This window comes from Bufo gargarizans, chromosome 3, assembly GCF_014858855.1.
Source record: "Bufo gargarizans isolate SCDJY-AF-19 chromosome 3, ASM1485885v1, whole genome shotgun sequence".
In the NCBI taxonomy this organism is placed as follows: Eukaryota; Metazoa; Chordata; class Amphibia; order Anura; family Bufonidae; genus Bufo; species Bufo gargarizans.
The window spans coordinates 93,646,088-93,664,443 of record NC_058082.1 but is presented as its reverse complement, the minus strand read 5'-3'; the positions used below and the strand labels follow the sequence as shown (position 1 = coordinate 93,664,443).

At 42.8% G+C, this 18,356-nt stretch overlaps 1 protein-coding gene across 1 annotated transcript in view; it reads right to left on the bottom strand.

Annotated features, from left to right (window-relative positions):
• LOC122932411 (sarcolipin) overlaps positions 1 to 9,711 on the bottom strand; it is a 48,519-nt gene extending 38,808 nt beyond the window's left edge. Inside the window, exon 1 of the mRNA XM_044286791.1 lies at positions 9,576 to 9,711. The gene's annotated coding sequence lies outside the window, so the exon portion shown is untranslated. The remainder of the gene's footprint in view (positions 1 to 9,575) is intronic.
• Between the last annotated feature and the right edge of the window lie 8,645 nt (positions 9,712 to 18,356).

Sequence of the window (18,356 nt, the reverse complement as noted above, 5' to 3'; positions counted from 1 at the left end):
AAAATAAATGCACTAACACAATATAACATTACGTATGGACTAAACCCTCAATCTGATATATTTTGATCAAAACACATCTGTGCCCGCCTACCAGCGCCAAGGTGGTCTCAGTCAGGCAGTTCCTACTCTACACCTACCTATGCTGTTGGGCATCTACATTCAGGAGAGCAGACCCTGCACACATACACTACTCACAAAAAGTTTGGGATATTTGACTTGTGGGTGAAATTTCAGGATGAACCTAAAATGCACTCCAATCTTTACAGGTGAACTTAATGTGACCTTCTGTAAACTTTTGAATGCACATGTCCAACTGTTCAAGGAGCTTAACGGCAAAATTCACAACAGGTGTTTGATCCATGAATTGCCCAATAAATTTCCTGGTTCAGTCCCCCTCATCATGCTGTTCACATTTTGATATCATGAGGCCAAGACCACACCTAACATTTGATCAATAGTACCTCACCATTGCGAGGCTTCAAGAAGGATGTTCTCAGATGGAAGTGGCCACTGAGCTTAGAGTGTCACAGAGTGTCATCAGCAGGTTGTATCAGAGACACAGAGAGACTGGAAGAATAAGTGGACTTTCTTTTGCCACATCCCAGCGCTGTTCAGTGATGAAAGTCGATTCACGCTGAGCAGAAATTATGGCTGCCAACTATATTGGAGACGTCAAGGAGATCGCTATGCATCAGCCGCTGTTGTCACCAGACGAGCCTTTGGTGGTGGTGGTGTTACAGTGTGGGCAGGTGTGTCTAGTCCATACAGAACAGCCCTACACTTTGTGAATGGTACAGTGACAAGTCCATACTACTTGAATAATATCATAAATGCAGTCATTGTGCCTCTGCATGAACACAGGCCTAATTTCATCTTCATGGACAATGTGCCAGCTCATCATTAGGGAACGGCTGCTGGAGACTGGGGTACCTACAAATGGAGTGGCATGCACTTTCTCCAGACCTGAATCTCATTGAAAATCTATAGGATCATCTGAGTTGCCATATACAGGCTTGTAACTCTGTACCCCAGAACCTCAATGACCTGAGGGCTGCCCTTCAGGAAGAGTGGGATGCCATGCCTCAGCAGACAATAAGTCGACTTGTGAACAGCATGAGACGTTGTCAAGCTGTAATTGATGCTCAAGGCCACATGACAAATTTTTAAGACACTGACATTTTTTGTGGGGGCATACCCACCACTGTTGTTGGCTTTTGTTTCAATAAATTGCTTGAGATTGGGAAATTATGCTTCTACTTAAATGCCCTACTTTCATGAAATAATATCACTGGAGCGTGAACTTTTTTAATTTTCCATAAATTTTGCCTAAAAGCCAAATATCCCTTTTTGTGAGTAGTGTAGTGTGCTGCTTCTTGTTACGTTTGGGTGCATCAAGCAATTAATGAGAGAAAGAGCCCACACAGCTATATGTACCACCTAATCAAGGTCACCTGTGGGATAGGTGGGGCAAAAGTGCACAAAAATGCTACTCCCAAGATGTGCTTCTATTTTATATTGGGATTAGCATTTTTGTGCACTTTTGCCCTGCCTATCCCACAGGTGACCTTGATTAGGTGGTACATATAGCTGTGTGGGCTCTTTCTCTCATTAATTGCTTGATGCACACAGAGGTAACTAGGAGCAGCACACTATATTTTCAGGGCCTGCTCTACTGAATGTAGATGCATTGGCATAGATAGGGTTAGAGTAGGACTTGCCTGAGACCACCTTGTCGCCAGTAGGCGGGCACAGATCTCTTTTGAGAGACTCAGATTTTATCATATCAGAATAAGGGCTTAGTCTATATATAATGTTTTGCAACTATTGTGCATTTATTTTCTGTGATATGATTATGTATAGGCAACATAGAGTTAAGAGCCAGCTTTCTAGTGCAGTTGCCTAGATGATGGGATTTTGCTGCCTTAGTGAGTTTCTCGTCATCAGAACGAGAGGCAACACGTGTGTGAGTTCCTGGAAACTAGGCCTAGTCCAAGGAACCTTCATCCTTGAGAATGAAAGCTCCCAGGAAAAGCAACTGAACTTAGACAATACCCCCGAGAGAAGGTAGAGAAACATAGAAGGTAAAGAACCAAGGTTGAGACTGATACAGACAGTAAGGTACCGCTCATTTATGGCAAAAATACTTTACTGCATGTGGAGAGGGTACTGTATATTGCTTTGGTGCCGGACACAATTTAAGATGGATTGGCCATCCAGATCTAAAATCTGCACCCCACTGCCTGGATATTGCTGAAAGAGTTAATGAGAACAGAATTTCACGCCTTTGGATATTTGGAAAGACTGCAAAACTATTAAGCAAGAGATACTCAGGGAGGATTACCACCATCATTACTGCTGCTTATACACAACTATTTGGAGAAGACTACTTTGTAATATACTTCAGAACTGTGCCTAATGCTGCTATATGTACTACAACTCCCATCATCTACACAGTAAAGAGAGACTTTATTTATTGTAACCAAGCAAGCCTGGTCATTGACTTCACCATCATCTGCCGGCCTACACCTGTTCTTGCACCCTGATAATCAGCCACCATCAAGATTACCGGTGCAGCCGCATGATCTATTGGGAAATCGCACATGAACAAAAAAAGAAAATAAGGCCATGTGAATGGGCAGGAAGGGGGCATGTTAAGCTTGACTTCAAGCCTCAAGGCCTCTGCCCCCTTGACTTCAAGCTCCTCATTTGCATACAGCATGCAATTTTGCCCCTCGGACAAATTAGCTTAGCACTGAGAACAGTTTAGGGGGCATTTAAGTGGTGACAGGTTCCCTATAAACATTGTGGTTGTGTCATGTTTTTTTCAGTGACTTTATGTATTGTGACATATCAAAGGTTTTGATCGGTGGACGTCTGAGTGCTGAATCCCCAATAATCGCTAGAATAAGAAGAGAGAAATGCTTACATTCTGTAGCATGTTGTTTCTCTCCGTCCGTCTCGAGGACAGACAGTGCTTCTCTAACCTCGTTCGAGCAATCGGTGGGGGTTTCAGCACTCAGACCCCCACCGATCAAAACCTTTGATATGTCTCTATGACATATCAAAAGTTTTTTTCAAAGTGCAGAGACACTGTAAAGATATGGCACAGGCTTAAAGGGGTTATGCAGGCCATACGTATTGGTGGCCAATCGGCAGGACAGGTCATCAATATCAGATCGGGGGGGATCTGACACCCGGCAACCCCCTGATCAACTGTTTGAAGAGAAGGTGGTGCTCTATTTCAGCGCTGCTTCCTGTTCATTACACTACACGTCATCTCCTCTGTAGCGGCGGCGTAGTGTAAATACAAGTACCCCCTCATTCAAGTGAATGGAGCGAGTACTTGTCATTATACTGCAACGCCAAAACTTCTGAGACAATAGTCATCAATTCGTATGGCCTGCACAACCCCTTTAATTCAATGCACCTGGTGTTGCTTTCTTCTACTTTTCTAATACAGTCCAACGTACTATTGCTAGCAAGTAAAACTTCACGTTTGAGTTTCATTGCAGCTGCGCCAAAAATACAAAATATGACGGCCTTCCATTATCTAAAGCTGCAACTTTGCACAGTTGTAACACAGTTGAGACACAGCACAACATCTGACCCCAGCTATAGACCACAGCGTCCAGAATGCCACGATTTTCAGTAATACGGTGTATTTCTAAACTCACTGCTTGTCTCATATGAACACTATAAAAAAATATATATATATACCGTAGTGCAAACCTGATTGTAAAACCTGCAGTCTGGGTAGAGCCATATAATGTTCATTCTAGTCTAAGACTTGAAGTAATACCAAATACATGATTCATTTTATGGAAACTCCGAGCTCCTAAATATACAATGTGCTACTTGGCTCTAGTGACCATGTCCAGTTCCCATGAGAAACCTAATCTGTGTGAAGCTCTGACCATAATAATCCAACTGTAAATGTGAGAATTGCATTTTATAAATAAAAATACATTACATTATGAAGTTTGCCAAATAAGGGTACGGCCACACAGCCAGTTTAGTTTTTATGTAGTTTTGGACGCCCAAACCAGGAGTGAATATCAAAAAAGGGAAGAGGTCCTATCTGTTCTTTACACTTCTTCTCCTTTTATGACCCACTCCTGATTTTGGCGTCCAAAACTGCATCAGGAAACCTGACCGTTTGGCAGTACCCTTAGCCCTGAATATAAATTCCCTGGCCAAGGCAGAGTGGTTTGTTGGCGACCGATCATTTGTCTGGTGACTGTTGGCATGTAACCCCTGGGGACAGTCCACTTTAACAAAACGGACTTTTAGAATTCAGTAAAAGGAAATCTGTCACCTGGATCATTGCTATTCTTGTAAATATATTGGCTAATAGCACACAGTACCTCATTTCCAGATGTACCTTTCTTTCTGTGACTTTTTTTCTATCTTCAGAAAAGCACTTTGTTCGGTATGCAAATCAGCTAGTAAGGTGCTCAGAAGGGCGTTATTTTCTCTTGAAGGAGCCCAGGCATGCCTCCTGCTAGTGCCCTCCCTCATGCAGAACCCAAGCACGCCTCCTCCTCACTCAGATATGATGCCCCTGCTGCACCGCCCCTCCGCTACTATGTCACAATCAAACCATAACCCTGCCCACCATCTCCTTGCATCATCTCTAACATATCTTGCGCATATGCAGTGGCGAACACTGCCTGCTCCTGCATTCCTCGTCCCAATCTGAGGGCATCTGCCTCAACTACAGAAGCAGGCATGCGATGATAAAGGAAATGGTCGGCGGGGTTATGGTGTGATTGTGACTGAGCGGCGGGGTGGGCGGACACAGTGCAGCAGGGGCGTAATATCTGAGTGAGGTGGAGGCGAGCTTGGGTTTTACATGAGGGTGGGCTTGGGCACTAGATGGAGGCATGCCTGGGCTCCTTCAGAAGAAAATAACACCCTTCTGGGCACCTTATTCGCTGATTTGCATACTGAACAAAGCGGCTTTTCTGAAGATAAAAAAAAAGAATCACAGAAAGAAAGTGTCACGCGTCGGTGTGGGAGGGAAACACCACACCGAGCATAGGAGGGAAGGGGAGTACAGGGAATCAGGCCTGAGAACTAGGGAAGGAAAATGGACACCTCCTAGTGAAAACCCTAACCAAAATCCCGACTGACTACCAGTATGAACAGACCCCAGAGGTAGGTGAGTTCATACGCAGGAATACCTAGAGTCCTATCTAGCCCTATAGGACCCTGTTACTAATGGCAGGGACGATACTACCTGTTCCTCCAAAAGGAAGGACGAACAGGAGTCTCCTTCAGGCCTAATACAAACAATAGAGAAATGCAACACACAGAACCCAAACAAAATACAAAAGGGAAAGGAAAGACTTAACTTCAAAGGAACAATGGAAGCGCCAGGAACTCAGCCAAGATCCAACCACAATCTATCCAAAGGTCCAAACAGAAGCTATAAACCGGACAGTATTGTGGGAGAAGTAACTATAAATAGAGACGGTTAAATGAACCTAATAGCCACACCTGGGGAAAGAAGGTGGCAAACACCAGAAACAACACAGATGTCATTTGATCCAAACGGAAAACATGTCAGATCAAACCACATGTTGCCAGTCTCACCGATCTCCTGCCAGCTGTCGCGGGAACGTCCGTGACAGAAAGGTGCATCTGGAAATGAGGTACTGTGTACTATTAGGCAATAGTTTTACATGAATAGCGATGATCCAGGTGACAGATTTCCTTTACATTACTAGCAAAATGTTTTATTACATATTATCAGCCTGTGAATATTTTATGTCATTTTTTAACATGTATTCTACTTCCTGCCCCGGCTCTTTAAATTACTTATTCATTTGGGACTTTTAGCGCCAAACAGCCTGGCTTGACTTTCTCAATCAGACCATTCTCTCCAGCTAGAGAGGGAAAGGGGCATCACACATTACACTGAACACTTTTTTTTTGAGGATAGGATGCAGACTTATTTATTTCAATGGATCCACAAAAAATGTGGACAGCACACCGTGTGCTATCCGCATCCGTATGTCAGTTCTGTAGCCCCGCTGAAAATATAGAACATGTCCTATTCTTGTCTGTTTTGTGAATAAGGATAGGCATTGTTACAATGGATCCGCAGAAAAAAATGCATGCCATACGGACGACATCCATTTTTTTTTGCGGATCCGCAATTTGCAGACCACAAAACACATACGATCGTGTGAATGTAGCCTTAAATACTGCTCTATCACCATACTGAGGATGGTGATACAGTTGAATGCAGGACGGCTACTGTGGATGCTGGCCAGGGGCATTAGTACCTCAGATTATTATATACCTGGGGGGCTTGAGGAGGGCTCAAGTGGACTCCGGGCATCGGTCCACCAGGAAATTTCCCTGTAGAGTCTATAGCCAGTCCAAACCCCTGGGTATGGCCACCTCAGATTGGTTTGGTGAGCAGCTTGAGTCCCTGAGCCACAGAGACCACCATTATCTGTCCGATTCCTCTCTCTACCTATTGTCTGGTAGGGTTGATCATGCTGACTAAAATGATATATTTATTTTGCTTGTAGCCAGAACAGTTGCGCTCCTCCACTATCTGCCACAAACAAAAGACATATATCGTTTTACTCAGCATGATCTACCCTACCAGGAAATATGCCTAGAGGTTCTTTAATTATACAACTGCGAAAGCAAGAAAAGAGGATTACTGCATTTACAAGTGTGATTGTGTGGATGAGTGTTTATTGAGTTCGCAAGGACTACAGAGTAAAAATAGCGCAAACATACAGCTTCCTATTTCTGTGTTTTCACGAACACGGTGAGATCTGTGATTACTGCTGCTGTGAAGCTCCTGGGAGTAGTTGTTCAGCATTACTACCCCACATTTGTTACTTCTCCCCATATTCTCAAGTCATAATGATGTCCAAGCAGAACAGAGCCACAGATATCATATTAGGGATCTCCATTATGTCCTAATATAACTGTATCAGAATCTTGCTTAGGGTACTTTCACACTAGTTTTTGTTTTCCGTTATTGAGTTCCGTTACAGGAGCTCAATACCGGAAAAAAACGGATCAGTTTTATCCTAATGCATTCTGAATGGAGAGCAATCTGTTCAGGATGCATCAGTTCAGTTCCTCTTACGTATTTTGGACGGAGAAAATACCGCAGCATGCTGCAGTTTTATCTCCGGCCAAAAATAATGATCACTTGCCGGAATGCCGGATCCAGCATTAGCGTACATTGAAGTGTATTAGTGCCGGATCCGGCATTAAGTGTTACGGCAAAATTGATTTGGCTTTTCTGTCTGCGCATGCGTAGACCTTTAAAAATGCAAAAAAAAAAATGAATAACGGATCCATTTTTCTGGATGACACCGGAGAGACGGATCCGGTATTTCAATGCATTTGTCAGACGGATCCGCATCTGGATCCATCTGACAAATGCCATCAGTTTGCGTCCATATTACCGGATCCGGCAGGCAGTTCCGGCGACGGAACTGCCTGCCGGAATCCTCTGCCGCAAGTGTGAAAGTACCCTTTCCTTACATCAAGAGCTCGAGCATTTTAACAGTTGTCCCATAGAAAATCATTTTAATAGTTGCTAAAAGAAGTCTTATTGAAATCAACCTATTTGGAAAATTCTTGTCCGATTATAGTAAAAACTGCACTACCTATGAGAGCCTTCGTAATTGGCTTTTCGGCAGCAGCTGTATTTTCTATTATAAAGCCACATTTTCCAACGTAAGACAACAAAGGTGTATTTCACAGAGCTTCATGATGAGGACTAATCTTTTGCAGAGATGCCCACTGAAAGAATTTTCACCAACTCATCCGTCTAGTTCTACACGATGGAACAGATTTCAGTGATTTTTTTTTCCACCAGAGACTCATTTGTTATGAGGGGAAATTGTCAAGTCAAAAATTTACGGCGCCGTAGATTGTGCCATACTTGCAAACCTTCCACATGCTTTGATAAATATCGAGCAAAACTGCCAAGAGATGTTACCAAAGTATAATTTGGATAATTTTCTACAACTTTTTAAAAAAGGTTAGAATTCTTAAATGTGGAATATACCTTCTCGCCTTGGTAACCATCCTCACTTTCAAAAGTTGTGACAGAGGAAGAAAATGAGCAGATTTGGGTGTTCATGTATACGTGTACATACAAGTATGATACCTCTTTCAGACAACCACTCAAAATTGACGTAATGCATGGTCTTCCAGGGCAGCCAGTGGCCTTCTCAAATAAGTTGATATAGGTAGAAGATAAGGGAATTGAGAATCTACCACAGAAATATTTGGCGTAGATTCAGTCTTTTCAAAGTGTATGTGAAGCCATCGATGCAAAATGGTAGATATTGGTCTATACATTAAAGGCTATGAACACCCTTGAATGCATTTTTAATTGTTGCCGGGTAGTTATTGCATTGTACAATGCGAGCTGCTCTTTCTCCTTCACCGTCAAATCTGTCAGAGGAGCTGCTCTGACAGCTTGTGCTGTATGCTTTACCTCTGTTCTCCTGAGAGATCATAAACACTCAGTAAAGCTGAATTCTTATCAATTTGATAAGGGTTCAACTCAAATGAGTGTTCATGAGCTCTCAGATAAGGGCTGCAGAAGAACCGTCAGAGAGCTCCCTTGGACTTCACCGTAAGGGGACAGAGCAGCCTGCAATGTATGTGAAACTGTGAGGCTGCAGAGGACAAACAGTTGAAGATCCATTATAAAAATCTACAGGAAACATAATTTTAGTCCAAAATAGTACAATGCACAATTAGGGCTCATGCACACGACAGTATTTTGCGTTCAGTATACTCGCCGTTTTTTGAGTTAAGTGTCTCCGTGTGAATTCCTTTTCAGTATTTCCATATTTCCATACCGTGAAAAGATAGAACATGTCCTATTCTTGTCCGCAAATCACGGTGCTTGGCTCCATTCAAGTCAATGGGTCCGAAAAAAAATAAGGAACACATACGGAAATGCATCCGTATGTCTTCCGTCTCCGTTCCGTTTTTGCTGAACCATCTATTGAAAATGTTATGCCCAGCCCAATTTGTTCTATGTAATTACTGTATACTGTACATGGCATATGGAAAAACGGAACGGAAACAAAAAATTGAACAACGGATCCGTAAAAAACGGACCGCAAAACACTGAAAAAGCCATACGGTCGTGTGCATGAGCCCTAATAAAAATGCATTCAAGGTCCATAACCTATACGCTTTGTTGAATATTTCTATGCTATGTGCACTCCCCAATATGCCACCTCACCAAGATTAAATTTGCACAACCGCAACCAACAGCCCAACTGGCAACGCCATAAATCTGCACAAACAACATACAGTCCATGTGCCCCAGTACCTTGATTCCTACAGTACATCAATGTGATCCATCCCTTGAGACGAAATCTCACTCATAGCTTGTTCTTGTACATCATTTCCACATTCTTCCTGGACCAATCTTATTATACAAGTTCAAAAAAGTTTAACCTTTTTACTGAGTTTGCTATTTCATCGATAGTAACTAAAACCCATAATAAAGTTTACAGCATCTTTGGAACCTTAAAACTCGCAGAGGAAAAAGAAGACTTGTGTATTACCTGCAGCCCAGCTCCTGGAGATCTATGCTTAGTGTTCCTCCCAGGGATTCTGCTCTCTGTCCTCTGGAATTCGAATCCCTGTGTTAGGACTGAAATAGTAGGAGGGAGGAGTCCCCAGATAATTGGAGCTGACGTCACAATGCTAATATGACTAGGAGAAGGTGTATGGGCACACTGCTGTACTGGAGACCATTATCATTATGTGGAGCTGAACTTGTCTTCAAATACTATTTTTAAGTTTTAGCTATGCAGCTGTCATTCCTACACTCATCGCTATATTTCATCAGGCCATTTGTTTTGTTAATAAAGTTGTATTACCGATGTGCAATACATCAGGGGGTTGTTCAATGACAACCATTTTTTTCTACTTTTAAGCCCAAACAATCAGACATATGATAAAATTAAAGGGGCTTTCCAAAGTTTTTTTTTTTTTGTAAATAAAAAAGGCATTGAAGCATAGAAAATATAATTTTTACTGGGTCAAATCCCCTCCGTTCCAGATAAGTTATCTAACCTCATACAATTCCTTTAAGGTACTGTAGGTTTTTTCGATTTGTATCAGCATCCTTTAGAATAATGATTTCTGGAGGTCGCTGTAATTTTGTAATGTATTTATTTTACCTTTATTGCTCCTATGTCCTGTTCTGGGCTGTGGTCACATGACCATGTCCATGCAGGTCTTTCTTGTTTCCTGTGATGTTATGTCCATGGGTGGCGCAGTGATAGGGGAGTGTCTATGTAACTGACTGGTGGGAGGAGCTATAGACTAGTTGGGTGTTGTTAGGGGCAGTGATAAGGCCCAAGGCAGCTGCCTCTTGAGCCCCACTGGCCAGTGGCATAGCGTGGGGGGGACTGTTGCCCCAGCGCAAAATTCCAGGGGACCACCAATTAGGCAAAGTGAGGCGATGGCCCCAGGCGGTGCGGCCCTGGTGACAAGTGGGGGGCGGCGGCAGGGCAGGGCACAGGGAGTTGAGCGCTTCCACTGTGGAAGCGCTCATCTCCATAGTCATCTGTATCGCCGTCCTCAGGACAGCAATACAGATAGATGTGCTGCGGCAGGGCAGGGAGGGAGAGGTGTCTCCTTTCCCCATTCCTCTGATAGGCTGTAGGCCTAGTGCCTGCAGCCTATCAGAGGCTGGTGCAAGCGGCACGATGACGTCATCACGCCGCCTGAGCCGTACAGCACGGGACACAGGCCAGAAGAGGCCTGCATCACATCGCTGCCAGCACATGATTGGGGGGCATCTATGTTGGCACTTGTTACTGGCACATGATTGGGGGGCATCTATGGGGGCTCCTGTTACTGGCACATGATTAGGGGGCATCTGTGAGGACACTTGTTACTGGCACATGATTAATGGGCATCTATGGGGGCACTTGTTACTGGCACATGATTGGAGGGCATCTATAGGAGCACATCTTACTGGCTCATTATTGGGGGCACTGTGGGGGCATCTATGGGGGCACTTCTTACAGGCACATTATTGGTGGCACTTTTTACCGGCACATTATTGTGTGGCACTATGGGGGCATCTACTGAGGCCACAAAGAAGGGGTATTTTATATGGGGGAAGGGGGGAGAGGAACACTATGGGGGCATCTACTGAGGCCACAAAGAAGGGGTATTCTTTATGAGGGAAGGGGGGAGAGGAACACTATGGGGGCTTCTACTGAGGCCACAAAGAAGGGGTATTTTATATGGGGGGCTCTGTATAGGGGCATTTTTTTACTTGAGCACATTATGGTGGGTACTATGGGGAAGGGGAGAGAGGAGTACTATGGGCTCATTTATGGGGCACTAAGAAGGGGTATTTTATACTTGCAAATTATGGGGGACACTGAGTGCATCTACTCGGGCACTATATTTGTGGTATTCTATACTGGTACATTATGGGGGGAACTAGGAAGAAGGGGGGAGAGGAGCACTATGGGAGGATTTACTGGGGGCACTATATAGGGGTATTTTATACTGGCACATTATGGGGGCACTAAGGGGACATTAACTCAACTGGGGGCATTGAAAGGGTGTATTTTTTGCACTGGCACAATATAAGGAGAATTATTACTACTGGGGGCATTATGATAGGCTTTATTACTACTGGGGGTCTATGGGGAACATGATTACTAGTATGGGCACTATGGGAGCATTATTACTTCTGGGGCACAGTGGGGACATGTTGGGGGCACTGTAGGAGCACTATTACTACCATGTGTGCTCTAGCAGAGAATTATTCCTATTGGTGGTACTTTTAGGAGCACTATTACTGTAGGGGCACCTTGGCACAGTATCAGCTTGCCACAATTATTTTTGGGGGACATTATATTTACACTATTAGTGTCAGGGGCACTATTTGCTGGGCGCAGTAATTTTAGGGGACTGTGTGCCAATAATTATTGAAGGACACTATCTGCATGGTACTACTATTGGGGGTTTATCTGTTTCTGCAGTATAGTATTGGGGAACACAGCGGCAAAGATTGGGGGTGGTAGGATGATTTTTCCAGAAGATGGGAGGATGATGGAAAAGTAGTAAACTAAGATTTTGTTTGTCAAACTACAGAGAGGAGAAATGGCTGAGAAATGGCTGAAGGTCTGAAAGGAGAAGATGAGGAAAGAGAACATCTACATCAAAGAGACGTCACTGGATGTAAGAGGTATGTGGCGCTGTATTACCCTGTATGTAGGGGGGTGGAGGGGTTAGTAGTACAGTACTATCTGCACATTGTAAAAAAAATTATAATAATAATAATCTGCAAAATACTATATATTTGTGTCAGAAGCTGTGCTTTTTTAATTTTTAGAATAATGATGCAGCCATTTTATTTGATACTTTTATGCTGATTCTTTTTTTCTCTATATTAAGGGACATTATAGTCACCAGAACCACAACAGCTAAACGTAGTAGTTCTGGTGTCTATACCATGTCTCTGCAAGCTTTTTAATGTAAACACTGCCTTTTCAGAAAAAAGGCAGTATTTACATTACTGCCAAGGAACACCTCTAGTGGCCACTCATCATTATTAAAGTTTACTACTCTACGAGGTGTGTGGATTATTATTTTTGTGTGTGTGTGTTGGTGTGTTGTGGTGGAGGGCATGATTGCATGCTAGGGTGTGGGAAGGCGGGATCCAGGGGGCCCAAGTAAATTTTTGCCCAGGGTCCAATCAATATTAAAGACGGCCCTGAGTGTCTATGTAACTAGCTGGGTGGGAGAAGCTATAACCTATCTGGGTGTTGTTAGGGGTGGTGATTTGGCAGTGTCTATGTAACTAGCTGGGTGGGAGGAGCTATAAACTAGGTGGGCATTGTTAGGGTCAGTGATAGGGGAGTGTCTATGTAACTGGCTGGTGGGAGGAGCTATAAACTAGGTGGGCATTGTTAGGGGCAGTGATAGGGGAGTGTCTATGCAACTAGCTGGGTGGGAGGGGCTATAAACTAGCCTTTGCCTTGGTTGCGTTGGTTGAGTTGGGCACTGATGTTGGGTAATGTCTTTCTCACACTTGATATTGTAATGTATCCCAAAGATCAGTGGCATGACCATAGAGGGTGCATATATAAAAATTGCACTTGGGTGCTGGTGCCTCTCTGCCACAAAAACACCACTTTTATTAACGACACATGATAGGTAGGGGGCCAGGGGGTGAATCAACAGATCCAGAACATTCCCCCCCCCCCAGACATATCGATTCATTTACACAACTTTTTATATTATAGATACCTACGCCAATTCTAGCCCTACTGCCATAAACAGGCTGTGACTGCCCTTCACCTCAGCCAGCCTCTCAATTATCCAGTACCACCTGCTCCTCTACCATTTTGCATTTGGTGCAGTATGACCAGGCAGACTGCCCAACACCGACAAGACAGTAAAAATTCAGGAGCGGGTATGAGCCACCAGCCACAGCATAAGCTGCATGCAGCTGAAATGCTTGGGAAGGGCTAGGCCCTCTCCATCCATAAGGACTTTGGATGTTATGGAATAAGGCAACCTGAGGAACATACATTTTTGGAGCAAACAAAAACTTAACTACACATATTTAGGCTACTTTCACACTCACATTTTGGCTTTCCGTTTCTGAGATCCGTTATGGGCTCTAACAAGCGGTCCAAAGTGGATCAGTTTTGCCCTAATGAATTCTGAATGGAATGCATCAGTTTGCCTCCGTTCACTCACCATTCCGCCTGACGAAATGCACACTCTCTTATACGCACAGTTCTTCAATTATATACAGTCCATGTATGCAATCTTCTAGATCCAAGGGAGACCTCCCTGATCCAGAGCCGATGTTTAGGTCTCAAGTCTTAAGAGTTTTATCTCAGGGTCTCTTGTCTCCTTGCAGCTTGTCCCAGTTACCTGCATCTTTCTTACCCCTGCTGCAGTGTTCACAGGAGATGATGCACAAACCAAGTCATTGGCACTAACCATTTACCCAGCTGCCTCTTCTACAGAACCAGCTCTCAACTATCACTTCAGTGGGCATAGAGACTCTTTCTACTACCATACATTGTTGTCAGCTTGTCAGTAGTGATGAGCGGGAGGTGCCATATTCGATTTCGCTAATTTTCGAATGAATATTCGTGTTATATTCGTCAAAATCGAATATTCGTAATTATTCCAATTATCGCGAATAATATGCAATTTAAATAATCGCGTATTGCAATTTTTTCTTTTGATAGTATAAGGCAACGTTCCTATGCTAATTGACTATGGCTAGGCTAATATGTGTATTTTACGAAATTTCGTAATATTGCTCTAACTTCGTCTTTTAGAATATTACAAATATTCTAAAAGACGAAGTTAGAGCAATATTACGAAATTTCGTAAAATACACATATAGATTGTAATTTAGCTAATATAGTGCTATAATCCATATTTTTTTCTCTAATTTTTTTAGCCTCTTCTGAACTTAAGTTTTGTAAAATATGTACACTATTAAAAAAATTACTGTAGCAGTTATTAGCTAAATTACAATCTATATGTGTATTTTCCGAAATTTCGTAATATTGCTCTAACTTCGTCTTTTAGAATATTCGTAATATTGCTCTAACTTCGTCTTTCAGAATATTCGTAATATTGCTCTAACTTCGTCTTTTAAAATATTACGAATATTCTAAAAGACGAAGTTAGAGCAATATTAAGAATATACGTAAAAAGTTGAAATCGCAATTAGATTATTATAACTTGAATTAATCGGTAATTCTTGCCTAATATGGAATATCGCAGTGCTAAGTTGAAATCGCAATCCGATTAATTCAAGTTATAATAATCGAATTGCGATTTCAACTTTACGTATATTCTTAATATTGCTCTAACTTCGTCTTTTAGAATATTCGTAATATTCTATAAGACGAAGTTAGAGCAATATTACGAATATTCTAAAAGACGAAGTTAGAGCAATATTACGAAATTTCGTAAAATACCCATATAGATTGTAATTTAGCTAATATGGAATATAGCAGTGTTAAGTTGAAATCGCAATTCGATTATTATAACTTGAATTAATCGAATTGCGATTTCAACGTAATTCTCAAATCCGACAGTACATTCTAGTATATGGAGACGTTCCCATGGTGATGGGGACGCTTCATGAGCACGGAAGTCGGCAGAAGTGGCAACTGGCACTGACTGGAGCAGCCAGGAAGCCAGGAATCCAAAGGACAGGTAATATATAGAACGATATTCTAAATATTTGCGAAATCTCGAAATTGCGATATTCGAGAAAAAAAATTGCAATTCGAATATTCGCGCTCAACACTACTTGTCAGTCACTTGTCTTGGTTTAGTGGGCGAACATGTGTATTGGGCCTATTTCGGTGGCACACCTGCAGGGAGAGACTTCCGCTCCTCTCCATGGACATTCTCCAGACTCACACATTGTGAGTCATCAGATTCAAATGTTCATCTTTGGGTCACCGTGGCCATGAGGACCCCTGCTCCACAGCCAGGGACTTAAATTCAGGTCTAGTCTATGGCATATGTAATTTGAATACCCACAGCTGGAGGAAGACTGCCTCTTGAACTTAAGCGTGTTCCCTGGTGGCAGAGGCAGACTCCTCTTAGTTTACCTCATGCAGTGGTGGCTGCAGCAGGTCTTGCTTAGCTCCCACCCCCAGCAGGGGACGAGAGCCCACCACAAGGCACACACTGCAATAAACAAGGTTATTGGAGTCCCACCTACTATTCCACAGGAGTGAGTGATGCTCTAGCTTCCTGCACCTTTCTTTTCTTCTTTGCCTCTGCAACAGTCCAACGTCAAGGCACCTGAATTTTCCTGTTAAAGCATGGGCGTCGCTTTTGTCTCCAAGGGGGGCTTCTCCCACGTCGTACGTGATTGCAGAGCCCACATCTACTCTTCTTATCATTATTCATGCTCAAATGAGTGTATCAGGGACATAAGACAGTTTTGTGTACGCAGCTCATCCCTGGCCGGTCCACGATGATTTTGAAGATGTCTGGGAGAGCAAACAGCCCTTACTGACTGCAATGTTTAGTGAAACTGATACAGCTGCCATTAACCTTTGTGGTAGCTGGCGGGCCAGTCATATATATAGTTTGGCTAGATAACAATTTTAAATTCATATTTATTACTATATTTTACCATCTGCTTCTGAGCACAGGGAACAGCACATGGGCGACACTGGACTCCAGGAGCAGACAGCCAGCCGCAGAATACCAGCGCCACCTCTCTCGCCTGAATACGTATACCAAGCTCAGTGCCATACATCATACACAACATTGTCCCTTATTATACACAGTGCTATACTTTATTATTAGAAAGTGTCCTTCCTTGTTATTACAATGTGCTCCCTAGTATTATATACAGGGTCCCTTGTTATATTCAGAGTCCTCCCTTATCATTACATACAGTGTTCTTCCTTATCATTACATACAGTGTTCTTCCTTATCATTACATACAGTGTCCTCCCTTATCATTACATGCAGTGTCCTCCCTTATCATTACATGCAGTGTCCTCCCTTATCATTACATACAGTGTTCTTCCTTATCATTACATGCAGTGTCCTCCCTTATCATTACATACAGTGTCCTCCCTTATCATTACATACAGTGTCCTCCCTTATCATTACATACAGTGTCCTCCCTTATCATTACATACAGTGTCCTTCCTTATAATTGTGATGAGCGGCAGGGGCAATATTTGATTTCGCGATATTTCACGAATATATGGGTGAATATTCGTCATATATTTGTGAATTCGCAAATTCGCTTTCTTCAATCACTATTATTTTTTTTCATTGCGTAAATCGCAAATGTAAAATTCGCTTAATGCGCATGTGCAAAAAGAGGCATGGTCTAGCAACCGTTTTCAAACTACCCAAAATTTTAGGCGATTGGAAAAGATGGTCGGAAGCAATTTTCAGTGAGGAAGAACTCCTACACTTTCCACCAGTGTATTTGATTACATTTCACGTGCATGTCAGACCATTCGCTTTATATGCAGATAGAGTGTTATAACATATTTGTGATTGCGAAAATCGCCACTTATGATGCGAATGTTTTTTCGCAATACATACAACTTCACTTTTTATTAGGTCTAAGTAGATATTACTGATTAGTGCACTAAGTATTGTAACATCACAGCACTATGTCTGTTGCCTGTACAGTACGTATGGACAGCATAGAAATATCTCTCACATGCACATTGCACATCCATTTTCCTGCCACACACTATATGCCCCCCCCCCCCCCCATTCCCCCACAGTCTATAGATTACAGTTTGTGTCCTGTTGGTCAGGACTCAGGAGAAGCTTTCTTTGTCTTACCGCCAGTATTTGCTGGAATATTTGGAGTTACCCAGGGTGCACCACGGGGAGGCGAACCATCTGTACCGTACCGTCACTACACTAGACAGGTACACCTCTGCTCAGCTGGCCAATATCCGATTGCTCAGACCCCACACACATACAATTGCAATACAATCCGATCTTATGACGGTAACATTAAATCTAATATTTCTCCTTCGAAGACAAAATACTTTTTGATGTTTTGCTAAGGACATTATTTTCAATACTTGTATTAAAAGAAATTGGGATTATATGCTTGCATCTTTATCCTGCAGCGCATGTTGGAGCGGGCACTGTCACAGAAGCCAACTACCTAAAACATAGCTTTTATTATCAATATAATAAAATCAAGAGGTCCCTCACTTGGGGACTGATAAACGTGCAGCACAGACAAACAAAAAACCGTAAGTAGCCGACAAAGGTCAGGTGTAGATGTTGCAGTACTAGCAATGGGTACTGGGCAAACACATATGGGTCCCTGGTATATCCCTAGGATATCCCTGGTCTATTCTCTGCCCAGAGATGCCCCCAGATGGTAGAGGCACTCTGTCCCTGTGCCTAAAACTACCTGTCCTTGAAGTGCCCTTACAACAAAGATTGGCCCATATGGATGCCTGGGTCGTTCAATGCGCTAGATAAAATACTGTTGGTTATATAATTCTGGTCTCGACGCGTTTCCCCTTTAATAACAGGTTTATCAGGAGACAAAGAGGATAATACAGTAAGCCACGATCAATACTTAGTGACCACACACCAACGGTTTAACAGAAATAAACTGAATCAAAACAAAGAAAATAACTGGAGCACCCCCGCGGCAGTATATGGCTGCCAAGGATTTCACAACAATGGTGCACTACAATAGATTACAACAGGTCCAGAGTGAAAAGATAACTTAAATTAAATCGATACTCATCTGTTGCTGTATTAGTCCTGAGCAGCGATCTGCGGCTTGGGGTGCTCCAGGGGGCACTGAAAAT